This window comes from Mobula hypostoma, chromosome X2 (assembly GCF_963921235.1).
Source record: "Mobula hypostoma chromosome X2, sMobHyp1.1, whole genome shotgun sequence".
In the NCBI taxonomy this organism is placed as follows: domain Eukaryota; kingdom Metazoa; phylum Chordata; class Chondrichthyes; order Myliobatiformes; family Myliobatidae; genus Mobula; species Mobula hypostoma.
The window spans coordinates 24,052,414-24,065,248 of record NC_086129.1 but is presented as its reverse complement, the minus strand read 5'-3'; the positions used below and the strand labels follow the sequence as shown (position 1 = coordinate 24,065,248).

The 12,835-nt window shown below is 42.0% G+C and overlaps 1 protein-coding gene across 1 annotated transcript in view; it reads right to left on the bottom strand.

Moving 5' to 3' along the window:
• The window catches only part of LOC134341007 (arginyl-tRNA--protein transferase 1-like), a 99,899-nt gene that overhangs the window by 60,704 nt on the left and 26,360 nt on the right, over positions 1-12,835 (bottom strand). The window lies entirely within an intron of this gene.

Genomic DNA, 12,835 nt, shown 5'->3' with positions numbered 1-12,835 from the left:
AATGAGCAATGTGCAATTTATAGTAATTTATAAGGGCGGATGAACTGAGTAAGTATTTTGCATCAGTATTTACTGTGGAAGACACTAGCAGTACGGTGGAAGTTCCAGGTGTCAGGGGTCATGAAGTGTTGAAGTTACCATAACTAGAGAGAAAGTTCTTGGGAAACTGAAAGGTCTGAAGGCAGATAAGTCACTCGGACCAGATGGTGTACACCCCAGAGTCCTGAAAGAGGTGGCTGAAAAGATTGAGGAGGCATTAGTAATAAGCTTTCAAGAATCACTAGATTTTGGAATGGTTCCAGAAGACTGGAAAATTGCAAATGTCACTCCAAGAAGGGAGAGAGGTGGAAGAAAGTAAACTATAGGCCAGATAGCCTGACCTCAGTGGTTGTGAAGATATTGGAGTAAATTATTAAGGATGAGGCTTTAGGGTACTTGGAGGCACATAATAAAATAGGCCATAGTGAGCATAGTTTCCACAAGGGAAAATCTTGTCTGACAAATCTGTTGGAATCCTAAGATGAGGTAGCAAACAGGATAGACAAAGGAGAATTGGCTGATGTTTTGTACTTGGATTTTCAGAAGGCCTTTGACAAGGTGCCTCACATGAGGCTGCTTAACAAGCTACGAGTATTACAGGAAAGATTCTAGCACGGATAAAGCAGTGGCTGATTGGCAGGAGGCAAAGAGTTTGAATAAAGGAAGCCTTTTCTGGCTGGCTTGCAGTGACTAGTGGTGTTCCACAGGGGTCTATGCTGGGACCGATTCTTTTTACGCTATTTGTCAATGTTTAGGATGATGGGATTGATGGTTTTGTTGTCAAGTTTGAAAACATTATGAAAATAGGTGGAGGGGTAGGTAGTTTTGGGGAATTAGAGAGACTGTAGAAGGACTTAAATTGGGAGAATGGGCGAAGAAATGGCAGATGGAATACAGTGTTGAGAAGTGTATGGTCATACACTTTGGTAGGAGAAATGAAAGGGTTAACTATTTTCTAAATGGAGAGAAAGTACAAAAAACTGAGGTGCAAAGGGACTTGGGAATTCTTTTGCAGGATTCTGTAAAGGTTAATTTGCAGGTTGAGTCTGTGGTGAGGAAGGCAAATGCAATGTTGGTATTCATTTCAAAAGGTCTAGAATATTAAAGCAAGGATGTGATGTTGAGACTTTATAAAGCACTCTTGAGGCCTCACTTGGAGAATTGTGAGCAGTTTTGGGCCCCTTATCTTAGAAAGGATGTGCTGAAACTAGAGAGGGTTCAAAGGAGGCTCATGAAAATTATTCCAAGATTGATTTAGATTAGATTATGAGGACACGCAGTCCTCTTTTACTGTCATTTAGTAATGCATGCATTAAGAAATGATACAATGTTCCTCCGGTGTGATATCACAGAAACACAAGACAAGTCAAGACTGAAAAACTGACAAAAACCACATAATTACGACGTATAGTTACAACAGTGCAAAGTAATACAGTAATTTGATAAAGAACAGACCATGGGCACGGAAAAAAAAGTTTCAAAGTCTTTCGAAAGTCCCATCATCTCACGCAGACGGTAGAAAGAAGAAAAAAAAACTCTCCCTCCCTGGAGGTTCATCCAGCGCCGCAAACTTGCCGATGCAGCACCCTGGAAGCACCCGACCACAGCCGACTCTTGAGTCCGTCCGAAAACTTCGAGCCTCCGACACCGAGCACCATCTCTACCGTGCGCTTTGACCCCAGCCCCGGCAACAGGCAATTGGCAAAGCCGAAGATTTGGGGCCTTCCCCTCCGGAGATTCTCGATCGCACAGTAGCAGCGGCAGCGAAGCGGGCATTTCAGAAGTTTCTCCAGATGTTCCTCCGTGCTTCTCACATCTGTCTCCATTAAGTCAGGATTGTGCACGGCCCCTACTTAACAAATACGATATCATTTCGGAGCAGCTGCGCATGCTGCGTCACACCGCCATCTTCTCCTCCCCTCCTATATTGAATGGCTTGTCATATGAAGAGTGTTTGATGGCTCTGGGGCTCTATTTACGAGAATTCAGAAGAATGAGGGGTGACCTCATTGAAACCTATCAAATGGTGAAAAACCTTGATAGAGTGGATGTGGAGAGGATGTTTCCTATGGTGGGAGAGTCTAAGACCAGAGGACACAGCCTCAGAATAGGGGGGCACCCTTTTAGAATGGAGATCAGGAGGAATTTCTCTAGCCGAAGGGTGGTGAATCTGTGGAATTCTTTGTGGAGGCCAAGACTTTATGTATATTTAAGGCAGAGATTGATAGATTCTTGATTGGTCAGGGCATGAAGGGATACAGGGAGAAGGCAGGAGACTGGGGCTAAGAGGAAAATTGGATCAGCCATGATGAAATGGCGGAGCAGACTCGATGGGCCAAATGGCCTAATTCTGCTCCTATGTCTTATGGTCATATGTTCTTTACTGCCTGTCCAACATCATACTTAGAGGAGTGTGGTTTCAGTGTGGTCACCCAACTTCTTCAAAGCAACAAAACAGACTGCAGATTACTGAACGTGGGGATCTGAGGCTCCATCTGAGTGACTTTCAGCCTGATGTTGAGAAGCTGATATCACTGCAGCAAGCCCAGCCATCTCACTGAAAGGTGAAAACCAATGAAGCAGTAAATAGTCAGACTACTAATATATACTCTAAAATTATTGATGAAAGTTGTTTATTTTATTTATATAAATAAATAATTTTATTAGTAGCTTTAAATAGATTTGAATATTTTTTGCAATTATTTGACACTGCTTTGAATTTGCAGTTCCTATTTTTATCCACTGTGCATCATAAATCAAAATTCTTTATAGTTTTTATATAATGGATGGAAAGGGAGAGGGGGTCATTGGGGATGTGGTCTGGAAGCCAAGTGGGCGGTAACCCCAAAAAGTTTTGGAACCACTAATTTATACAAAACATGTCAGATCTGGCATTACTCAACTCCAACCCTGATTCTCCAATCTGTCCCCTACCCCTGCCTCTCCAATCCAGCTCCTCCACTCAGCTCTCTTTACATTTTATCCATCTCATCCCCACCCAGATCCACCTTCTTCCTCCACTGTGAAATTGTTTGAAGTTTGCCTCTCCTGTGCTATACCCATGTCCTGATGAAGTGACGCACTGTTGCTAGTACTTAACTTTCTTTTTCAGACAAAGGACAACAGGCAAGAAATCTGGATTTGATCACCACTGCTGAACAAGGAGTATTCTGAATCACCTGAGAAAATCTCCCTGCAACTTTGTTTGTGATTAATTTATATCAGGGGTTACTAATCTGGGGTCCATGCACCCCTTGCTTAATGGTATTGGTCTGTGGCATAAAAAATGCTTGGGAGCCCCTGATTTATATGGAAGTCCAGTGTTTTCATCCATATTACTCACCACTTCAATAGAAAGGTGAGGAGCAATCATGAAAAGAGCAACGTATGCCCAAAAGTCAAAAATCATTTGCATACTTCATTTTTCATCATACATTTTCAGCAGCAAATGCATGAGAAGTGAACATGTATATATCATAAGAATACAAGAATTACAATCAAATGCTCAACAATAGGTTCATCACAGACAAAACCCTCCCCATCATTGAGCACATCTGCAAGGAGCACTGCCGCAAAAAAGCGACATCATCAAGAACTCCCACATCCAGGCCACGCTCTTTTCTCGCTGCTGCCATTGGAAAGGAGGTACTGAAGCCTCAAGCCCCACACAACCAGGTTAAGGAAGTGTCAACCATCAGGCTCCTGGATCAGCGTAGACAACTTCACTTATCTCAACACTAAACTGATTCCAAAGCCCATGGACTCACTTTCAAGGACTCAGCAATTCATGTTCTCAGTATTATTTATTTATTTGCACAGTTTGTCTTCTTTTGCACATTGGTTGTTTGTCAATCTTTGGGTCTTGTTTTTCATTGATTCTATTGAATTTCTCTGTTGTACTGTGAATGTCTGCAAGACAACGAATCTCAAGATAGTATATGGTGACATATATGTACTTTGATAATAAACTTACCTTGAACTTTGAATTATTCATCGACTAAATGCAATTCACTATATCAGGATTCCCATTTAGCTAACTTAAGGCAAGTCTAGTGTACTGGGTAACACTGCTTTGAGCAGTCAACCTAAGTCAGATTAAGGATGAAAGTCACCAAAGATTCAGATTGGGTGTACAATATGCACCCAATCAACTTCTACCACCCTATACCATCTCTGAAGTTGAATTCTCCCCTTTTGATTTCACGTTTAATTCCAAGACTGAAGATCATAATCAAGGTCAATATTTCAGTGCAGTTATTGAGTTGGCTCAGCAAATGTTCCTGCCTACTTAACAACAAAGATAATGCTTCAAACCAATTCCATTAGCTATGATGTAATTTTAATCACTCTGAGGTCACAACACACAGGATCTTTCTTTCTTATTTTGACCAGTGTTCTATGTTCAGCAAAGAAAACACTTCAAGAGCTGATTGTGGACTTCAGGAAGGGTAAAATGAAGGAACACATACCAACCCTCATAGAGGGATCAGAAGTGGAGAGAGTGAGCAGTTTCAAGTTCCTGGGTGTCAAAATCTCTGAGGATCTAACCTGGTCCCAACATATTGATGCAGTTATAAAGAAGGCAAGACAGTGACTATACTTCATTAGGAGTTTTGGTATGTCAACAGATACACTCAAAAACTTCTATAGATGTACTGTGAAGAGCATTCTGACAGGCTACATCACTATCTGGTATGGGGGGCGGTGCTACTGCACGGGACTGGAAGAAGTTGCAGAGGGTTGTAAATTTAGTCGGCTTCATCTTGGATACTAGCCTCCAAAGTACCTAGGACATCGTTAAGGAGCGGTGTCTCAGAAAGGCAGTGTTCATTATTAAGGGCCTCCAGCACCCAGGGCATGCCCCTTTCTCACTGTTACCATCAGGTAGGAGGTACAGAAGCCTGAAGGCACACACTCAGTGATTCAGGAACAGCTTCTTTCCCTCTGCCATCCAATTCCTAAATGGACATTGAACCCTTGAACACTACCTCACTTTTTAAATAAATATTATTTTTGTTTTTGCATGATTTTTAATCTATTCAATATACATATACTGTAATTGATTTGCTTATTTATTTATTTTTCATCTATGTTATGTATTGCATTGAACTGCTGCTGCTGAGTTAATAAATTTCACGACAAATGCTGGTGATAATAAACCTGATTCTGATTCTGATTCATGATGCTCCCTATCTTAACATGAGCAGATTCATTCACATTTTACAAGAACATTACAATGCAAGGTAAACGCCAGCTCTTTCTTCCTTCCTCCTGACGTCTCACTTCAGCAGAAGTAGCCAGACATATAAATACCTTTTGAATTCAGGTGTTTGCCACTGGTCACTTGGCCTTATTATGGATATTCAGCCCATCTGAAGAGATTCAAGCTACAATTTGATTTTTCATCAAGTGAAACTTTTGCCATAATGAACATTAAAACTTGTAGGCACAGGAAATTTGAAATGGAAACACTCAACTGGTCAGGCAGCATCTCTGGAGAGAGAAACAGTAATGGTTTCACCTTGGGGATCCTTCATCATTCTGACCAGAAACATTAACTTTTTTTTTCTTTTTCAGATGCCACCTAGACTGCAGAGTGTATCCAGCATTTTTGGTTCTTATTTTGCCACAATGAGGTTTGCACATATCTGGGGGTAATCTCCCATACACCATGCCTTTCCTCTCTTACTTCTGTACACGGAACCATTTTGCCTTGCAAGTCCGTGGTGCTTTCAGATTTCCTCAACAGTGAAGAATGAGAAACTTCACTGATGAAATATGATATGGTTTTGACTTTTCAACTGATGTTAATTTTCCCACTTATATTCAGGCCCAGTTGCACATTATATTGCCACTGGCTTTATCGCTTTTATTCACATATAATGCTCACTCATATTTACATGTCAGTTCAAGTCCCACTCCAGGCATTGAACACAAGCCATTCTATCGCATGGGAAATGTCATTTGTGGAGAGTTTGCACAGTATCCTAGACAACCAATAGCCCTTAATTACCATCAACAGAGTAGGTGATCTGGTCATTATCATGTTATGGGACATTGCCCCAAGCAGCTTGGTTGCTATACTTTCCTCGAGCAAAAAACAAACTGCTGGAGGATCTCAGAGGGTCAGGCAGCATCCCTGAAGGGGAAGGGGTAGTCAACATTTCGGGTTGAGACCCTGCATCAGGACTGCACCACCCCAGAGGTACTTTTCTGGTCGCAACTCACATTGAACTGTTGAAAATACTTTAGCGATCCTATTGTGTAGGTTGCTTTTTGTACTGTTAGAAACAGAACTAGAGTCATTTTATAGATGATGTGTTTTTATGACTGAACCAATAAAACTGAGACTTGGATCCAAATCTGATTGTGTTAGCAGGAAAGATTAAATTCAGTTCATTAAATAACCTGTCATAAAAAATCCTCCTATCAGTAACAGCAAAGAGGAAATAACCTGAATATCATGAAAATGATGAGATTTCATAATTCTGTCCAATCGTGATAAGTTCCCCCAGCCAAACAGCCATGTGATGGAGTACTCTTTAAAATAGTCTCATGCAGTTCTTCAAATCACTAAAGCGTAACACAACACTTAATAGCTGGAGGGAAAAGTGACTGGAATCGGTGAGGGAAATGGGATTGCGACACCTACATAAACTAGGATGGAGTACTGTCAATTTTGAAAATAAGTAGCTTAGTACAATCAGAGACCTATCACAACAGTTGCAAAGATTGCAAAATTGCTTCAACTCCTGCAGCATGTCTGATGCTACAATGCTTGAAGCTGCTCAAGCAAGGGCAGTGATTGCAATGCCATGCAGAGTACGCTTCAACACTACTTGCAGGAAGTTCTATCAGAATTCAAAGCCCCGGATGCAGCGGGCCATTCCCCCACAAATGGGCCTTCAGAATCAAAGCAAAGCATTCTTTAGTGATACTTTACCAGAAACCTTCTAAGAAGATCACCTGACACAGAATTGCATGCTTGGAACCAGGTATGGTAAGGTGTCCTCTGGCTTAAGTACTTGCCCAGGCTACAGTCTCCCTCAGGTCTTCTTCCAACATCACCCTCAGCTTGATAGTGAGCGAAGTTATCCTCGCCAGTTCAGGAACCTGATGGTTGCAAGGTAAAACTGTTCCTGAACCTGGTGGCATGGGATCTGAGGCTTCTGTACATCCTGCCCAATGATAATAGTGAGAAGAGAGCATGGTCTGGATGCTGAGGGTCTTTGATGATGGATGCCGCTTTCTTGTGGCAGCACTCCATGTAAGTGTACTCTGTGCTGGGGAGGGCTTTGCCTGGGACTGACTGGTCTGTATCCACCAGCTTCTGTAGTCTTTGGTGTTTCTACACCAGGCTGTAACGCAACAGTCAGGATACTCTCTACCGTGCATCTAAAGAAGTTAGTTGAAGATTATGGTGAGATGTTGAATCTGTGCAAACTTCAAAGGAAGTACAGGTACTTTTGTACCTTCTTTGTGATGGCACTTTACATGCGGGTCCCAGGACAGATCCTCTGATACGTTAGTGCCAAGGAACTTCAAGCTACTGACCCTGTACACCTCTGATATGCTGATCACTCGCTAGCATTAGAGCTGTACATAGCTCCACAGTCATAGGTACAAAGCGAGTAGAGCAGACGGCTAAGCACATAGGCTTGTGGTGAATGTGGAGGTGCTACTGTCAATCCATACTAACTGGGTTCTGCCAGTGAGGAAAACGAGGAACCAGTTTCACAGGGAGGTATTGAGACCCAGGTTTTGGAGCCTAGAGATGAATTGAGGGGATTATAGTGTTGAATGCCGAGCTGTAGCCAATAAAGAGCATCCTAATATATGCAGCTTCATTGTCCAGATATTCCAGGGTTGAGTGAAGTGACAATGAAATAGCATCTGCTGTTGACCTGTTGTGACCGTAGGCAAATTCTAGTGAATCCATATCACTCCTCAGGCAGGAGTCCATATGCTTCATAACCAACCTTGTCATCATACTGAAAGACAGTCATTGAGACAAGTTACAATGTTCTTCTTGATTGAAGCCTGCTTGAAGCTGTTGGGTACCTTAGACTGCCAAAGCGAGAGGTTGAAGATATCCGTAAACACTTCAGCCACAGATTAGCTCAGGAATGGCCTAATTCTGCTCCTATGTCTTATAGGTCTTCAGTACATGGCCAGGTACGTTGTCAGGGCTAGATGGTTTCTGAGGATTCACCCTCATGAAGGATGCTCTCATGTTGGCCTCAGAGACTGAAATCACAGGATCATCAGGGACTGTGGGAGTTTGTGAAGATGCCTCCATGTTCTGTCAGTCAAAGTGAGCATAAAAGGCATTGAGCTCATCTGGGAATGAAACCTTGCATTTATGTTGCTTGGTTTTGTTTTGCAGGAGGTGATGGCATTCAAGTGCTGCCCACAGCTGTTGAGCTTCCCTCTGTGATTCAAGTTTAGCCCGGAATTGCCATGTTGCATATGAGATGGCCTTCCAGAGGTCATGCCTGAACCTCTTGTACTTCCCTGGAACGCTAGTCCTAAATGTCACTGATCTAGCCCTTAGTAGATTTCAAATCCCTTAGTTCATCCAGGACTTCTGGTTGGGAAAGTCACAATTATTTTGTGGGGATACACTGTTTAGTGATCTAGCCTCTACAACGCTTTAGGGTAAAGAATTCCAGAGATTCACCATCTTCTGAGAATGAAATTTTAAAGCACCTCTGTTTTAAATGATTAGATTTAGTTTATTGTCATATGCACCAGGGAGCAATGAAACTGCTTGCTTGCATGAAGCTCAGGGAGTGAGTAGCATACACAGTAATAATAAATACTAACAAGAAATAGAGTGATGAGCGCAAAGGGCAGAAAGCTGCAAAGATCTACTGCAGTCAGAAATAGAGCAAGAGAAATGCTGAGGTGACAATAAAGGAGTAAATAAGAGGTAGATTTAGAAGTCTGTGCACGTAGCAACGCCACCTCTGGTAAGATGGCAATGCGTTCGGTTGTAGCGGCTTCTACTGGGTCAACAAAAGGTGATAGTGTTACATTTAAATGTATTTTTAATGATCAGAAGACCCTGCTGAATATCAAGAACATAAAGTAGTGCTGGTGTACCCCATCAGCGCGTTGCTCACTGGCAGAGAAAATGAAGGAGCTGCTGCCTGAGTCGAAGGAAGCATAGTCTAATGCTGAGTGAACGTCTTCAGATCATGTGATCGCAAGACCCTTTTGGACACTGTTAATGTGGAATGCTGCAAGTTTGATTCACTGATTTGAACTGAGAGTGGTGTTTGCTCGGCAGACCAATGGATTAAGATGTTAATTAAGTGATCACTTCTGGGAGTAATTTCCATGTCCTTCCCCAAAGCAGTCTTCAGTTCAATGGCTATAGTACATTAAATAATTGGTAGAAGAATTAAAAGGAGATTAGGGAAGCTTTCTTCTTTTAAAGTTTAGTGTGCCTGAAAGACTGCTGGAGGAAAGAACATTGAGATTCAGGTGTAGCTATCACATGTACAGCAAAACATACAGTGAAGTGTTGTTAGCATTAACAACTATCCCACTCAAGGATGTGCTGGGGGCAGCCCACAAGTGTTTCCGTATATGCCAATACCAACATAGCATGCCCATAATACTCAGCAGAGCACCACAGAGCACAACAAGAAACAAAACAGCAACAGCAAAACAAGGTCTCTCTCCCCCTCCAAATCACCCCACCCATGCACACACACAGTCTTCGAACCCCAGAACAGGCCACCTTCGGTCTCTGGTTTTCAGTGGACTTGGACTCGCAGGCATTGGGCCTTAGCTTCGCAGCTAAGATTAATCTGAATAATTATTTTTAGCATGGCATGGACATGATAGACTGGAGGATCAACACCTCATATTTCACCAAGGTAGCCTCCAACCTAATGGCATGAACATCAATTTCTCCTTCCAGTAATATTTTTTGCTTTTTTTCCCCTCTTATCCTCCCCCCCTTCCCTTTTCTTCTGTTCCCCATTCTGACCTCTTACCTCCCACTTGCACCCCTCCTTCTTCCCTTTCTCCTGAGGTGCACTCTTTTCTCCTATTAGGTTCCTTCTTCTCCAGCCCTTTACCATTCCCATCCACCTGGTTTCACTCAATATCTTCTAGCCAGTCCTCCTTCCCCTCCACCCATCCTTTTATTCTGGCATCTTCCCCCTTCCTTTCTAGTCTTGATGAAAGGTCTCAGCCTGAAATGTTGACTGTTTATTCATTTCCATAGATGCTGTCTGACTTGCTGAGTTCCTCCTTGATTTTGTGTGTGTTGCTTTCCAGTATCTGCAGAATCTCTTCTGTTTATGAAGATACTGTACTGTGCAAAAATCTTAGACACCCAAGACTTTTTATATAAGTTTTGTTTTAGATGTTTATTTTTTGTTCTGCTTTCGTGTGCCAGTAGAAAAGAGCAAATTTTAAATTTCCAAACATTTATTTTCCAAAAAATTAAATGTTAGAGACATTTTCGTATTTCATTAAAGAAAATAACATATTAAGTAATAGACCACTTTACAAACGAAAACTTGATTACTTTGTTGGTGCATAGCCCAGTGCGTGATTAAACAAAGATAACAAACAGGATGCCAATGATCAATGACATAATGAGTTGAATGAACTAAACTGATGAACTGAAACAGAAACAGGTGTAGAAGGAATCAAACTGGGCGAAGGACAACCACACTAAAAGGTGAGGGTGTATCAGATATGACAGTTTGACCTTCAAATCATCAATTCTTACACAAGGACACAAGGTGGTCATCCTGCATCAGCAAGGTCTCTCAAGCAGAAATTTTCCAGCAGATGAGTTTCAAGATGTGCTGTCCAAGCTCTTCTGAAGAAACACAAAGAAACAGGCAAGGTTGAGGACCAGAAACACAGTGGCTGACCACAGAAACTGAGTGTAGCAGATGAGAGATACATCAGATTGACGTCACTTCAAAGTCCAGCACTGCTATCAGCTCTGAACTCACAGAAACCACTGGAACCCAAGTACACCCCTCTACTGTCCACAGAAGTCTTGTCAGAAGTGGTCTTCATGAAAGAGTTGCTGCCAAAAAGCCTTTCCTCTGAAGTGGAAAAAAAAGCCAAGAGACTGACCTATGCACAAAAACACAAGGACTGGGGTGCTGAACGATGGCAACAAGTGCTCTGGGCTGACAAGTCAAAATTTGAAATTTTTGGCTTAAAGAGGAGCCAGTTTATACATAGAAGAGCTGGAGAGTGCTACATGGATGAGTGTCTGCAGCCAATAGTGAAGGATGGTGGAGGTTCCCTGCAGGTTTGGGGCTGCATTTCTGCAAATGGAGTTGATCTGGTCAGAAATAATGGAATCCTCACTGTTGAGAAGTACAAACAGATTCTCATCCATCACTCAATACCATCAGTGAGGCATCTGATCGGTCCCAACTTCATTCTGCAGCAGAACAATGACCCCAAACACACAGCCAAGGTCATAAAGAACTATCTTCAGTGAAATGAAGAACAAGGAATTCTACAACAGATGGTATGGTCTCCACAGAGCCCTGATCTCAAAATCATCAAGACTGTCTGGCATTACTTGGAGAGACAGAAGCAAGTGAGACAGCCAAAGTCTGCAGAAGAACTGTGGCAACTTCTCCAAGATGCTTGGAACAACCTACCAGCCAATTTTCTTATAAAACTGCATGACAGTGTACCTAAGAGAATTGATGCAGTTTTAAAGACAAAGATGGTCACACCAAATATTAATTTGATTTATTTTTTTTACTACTCTTTATAGTAATTTTTCTGATATGTAGAAATTTTTGATTTCATTATTTTTGCGAGCATCTTCACTTTACATCATTTTTTTTACATGTGACTAGAAGTTTTGCACAGTACTGTAGTAAATTCTTGCAAGTGTGTGACAAAAAAAAAAGAAAATCATTTGAAATAGAGGAACAGCATCAGCTCTGTGATGGACACAGGTCAGTGTACTGTAATTAGTTTAGGATTGCCCTGTGAAAGAAACAGTACAGCTGAATTGGTTTGTTGTGCTATAACCACTGACAGGTCCATCGACAAGATGGTTTAGAGGTCTTTCATGACAGTGCTGAGTGGTAGCTCTAGTTTGATTTCACTTATTAAATACTTAAGAGTATGTCAGCTACAACACACCAGCAGCCTTGCTCTTTACATAACAGCTTGGAAGGCAACATTAAATGCTGATATGCAGCTTGAGTAACTGATTCTCAAAGTCCAAAATCAGATTGTGACTCTCATCCCCATTGGTTTAGAGCCAACTCTTAACAGCGTTGATAGGGTGGTTAAGAAGGCATATGGCACGTTTGCTTTTATTAGTCGAGGCATTGAGTTCAAAAGTCGGGAAGTTATGTTGCAGCTTTCTAAAACTCTACTAAGGTCGCAACTGGACTATTGCAAACAGTTCTGGTCACCCCGTTATAGGAAGGATGTCGAGGCTTTGGAGAGGGTGTAGAAGAGGTTTAGCAGGACCCCGCCTGGTTTAGAGGGCATGTGCTATAACAAGAGATTGGACAAATTTGGGTTGTTGTCTCTTGAGGAGCAGCAGCTGAGGGGAGATCTGATAGAGACTTATAAGATTATGAGAGGCAAAGATAGAGTAGACAGACAGTATCTTTCCCCCAGGGTTGAACTGTCTAATACAGAGGGCATGCATTGAAGGTGAGAGAGAGTAATTCCAAAGGAGATGTGAGAGACAAGTTTTTATTTTAAACACAGAGTGATGGGTACCTGAAGTGTGCTGCCCAGGGTGATGGTAGAGGCAGATACATTAGGGACTTTT